Consider the following 2511-nt stretch of genomic DNA (forward strand, 5'->3'; position numbering starts at 1 on the left):
CCCCTCCTCTTCGGCTGGTGCTGCCGCCGGCTTAGCAGGGCCCCAGGGGGGACTCGCCGAGCCCGGAAGGGCCCGGTACATCCCGTGACCGGACGCAGCCTTGGCGTCCGGCCCCGCCACACCTACTCTTGTCCAAGACTTTCTGGGCACTTGGTCACCCTCAGGCCCAAGTCCCTCCCGTGGTTCGTTTACACTCTCCTGTGACTCCGTGCGTGACTTCCCCTTACCTCATGGCAGATAGCCGCCACCTCACCCACCAGCCACCACGGGCTCTTTTAGAGAGAGCTTTGTGGGCATGTGTGCTCACCAGACGGGCAGAGACAGAGAGATAGAAAGCAAGAAATCACCCCCGGGGAGGATGGCCACGCCGCAGTTACTTCTTTTTTCTCTTCTTGGGATTTTGGGCACATGCCCACGCTCTTGGTGTGAGGTTTAAGCCGCCAGGTCCAGGCTCGAACCGTGGTCGAATGTGTGGGAGTCCAGCAACATAGCCGTTACACCGTCTGCTGGTCCCAGATCTGTGGCTCTCAAAGGGTGCGGCTGGGGGGGGCCGGGACCAACCCGCCAGGCGGTCCTTAGCATGCGGCTGGTCCCTGGCTCACGGCAGATGGGCCCCTGCTCTCTCGGCCGCCCTGGCTGTCACCGTCTTCCTCGGCTGCCCCGCGTCCCCTTTCCCTTTCCGGGTGCCTTTCTTTTTCTGGGGTTGGCCTCAGGTTCCTGGCAGAGAGCTGGCGTTGGCCCTTGTCCTTGTCGCTGAGAGGACACCTGCAAGCACCGTCTCATCCCGCCTGCCTCCTCCCCGAGCGGGTCACCCTGTTTTAGTCTCTCTCTGTCCCCTTGCCATGAGTGTGCATGGCCGCACACGCGTGTAAGAGCTGTGTGATGTATCACTGTAGGAGTGGGGTCGTGGCACACGCTGGCCTGGCCTGTAAGGCCCATGCTGCACAGCGGTGACCAGCGGAGAGGACAAGCGGAAGCTGGCATCCCGCCCAGGGTCCTGTCATCAGCTGTGCTTGGGGGAGCTGCAGGTCGGGGAGATGCGGGTTTCTGACCTGCGGGGAGGCCGCGTGGACACTTGAGCACGTCGACAGCTGACACCTGACTCCCCGCCGGAAACGTCCTTCCTTGGCTCCCGCTCGTGCTGGGTGGGCGTTCCTACTTCTAGCCGGGCCGTGGATCCCCCAGCCCTTTCTTAGCTGAGGTTTGGTGGCTGTCCTGTGCACTGCAGAGTCCTGGGCCCTACCTGGATGCCAGCAGCAGCCCCCGACCACCAGCCCGCCTCAGTGGGCGCCAGACCAGGACGATACAGGCCCCCAGGGGCGGTCGTCCAGGCTGGGAACCAGTTCCTACCCAACGGCTGTTCCTCGTTAATGATCAAATCTCCCCGCGTCGCCCGTGGCCTGGTGGTTACAGGAGCTAGATCCCACGCAGGGTGAGTCCCAGACCCTGAGGCACACGGTACGCGTGCTCATACTCTCGCTGCACGGAGAAGGCAGAGTGGCGTGGCCGTGCGCAGTGGGCGTGCTCGCTTTGCCCCGCGTGTCTGCTGAGCACACGCACCGTGTGCACGCTGAGTGTGACGCGCATGAGGCCCGCAGAGAGCCTTCCCGCCGGAGGGCACTGTGAGGTCAGCGGTTCGAGTAAGCCTCCGGTTGTTTACCGAACCCGAACGGCCTGCCTCGCTCATGGTACTGACTGTGCTTATCGCAGGTGACCGTTGAGCTCGGGGTCTTACCACCGCCTACTAGACAGAACTGCCGGGCAGTGAGCATTGGTCTGGTTTTCTAAGAGAAAATGAGACCCGAAGCCAGAGCAGCTGGCGGTGTGTACCTAGGCGTGACCAGATCTCCATGAGCCATTACTCAGAGAAGTGCTCCCACAGGTCGAGGCCTGACGGGGGTGCAGGCTGAGAGCCACAGACCCCTGAGGTACACTAAGCCCGGGATGTAGCGGTGACCTCAGCGAGTGGAGTGCCGCATCTGGCACAGCCACAGCCGTTAACCACCTCCAGAAATGACAGGGAGTCTGACCGTGAGCTTCGCTATTCATAGCCCAGCCTCGGTCCCCAGCAGCGTGACCCTGGGACACAGGAGGGAGTGGGGGCAGAGAGCAGTGCTGCGGCAGACTCGCTCTCCGGGCAGTCGTGCGTGGGAAGGCTCCGAGTTCAGCTCTGCAGTCCCTGAGCAAATGACCCAGGCTGGTTGGGCCCGGGAGGTCGTGGCCTCAGGACCCTGTAAGGTACCATCTCTCACTCATCTCCTGGCTCTCTTGCTCATGGAAGAAATAGTTGAATCAAGTTCTTTAACACCCTTTAAAAAAAGAAGAAATGGAACGTTGCACCGTCCCCGGCCCTGACAGAGCCGGCTGTGCAGTGCTGGTACGTCGGGAGTCAGCGAGGCTGGGGGAGCGGGCTCCTGTGGGCCCCAGCGGGCCTGGCGGGGCAGTCTCGGGCTCCTGTCTAGCTTCAGGGGTCTTTGCCTCCTCACCTGGAAAGTAGGAGTAAGAAACCAC

At 62.4% G+C, this 2511-nt stretch overlaps 1 protein-coding gene across 2 annotated transcripts in view; it reads left to right on the top strand.

The window, feature by feature from the left end:
* Positions 1-2511, top strand: part of DPY19L2 (dpy-19 like 2) — an 85028-nt gene that overhangs the window by 64777 nt on the left and 17740 nt on the right. The window lies entirely within an intron of this gene.

This window comes from Tupaia chinensis, unplaced genomic scaffold, assembly GCF_000334495.1.
Source record: "Tupaia chinensis unplaced genomic scaffold, TupChi_1.0 Scaffold000088_1, whole genome shotgun sequence".
Lineage (NCBI taxonomy): Eukaryota > Metazoa > Chordata > Mammalia > Scandentia > Tupaiidae > Tupaia > Tupaia belangeri.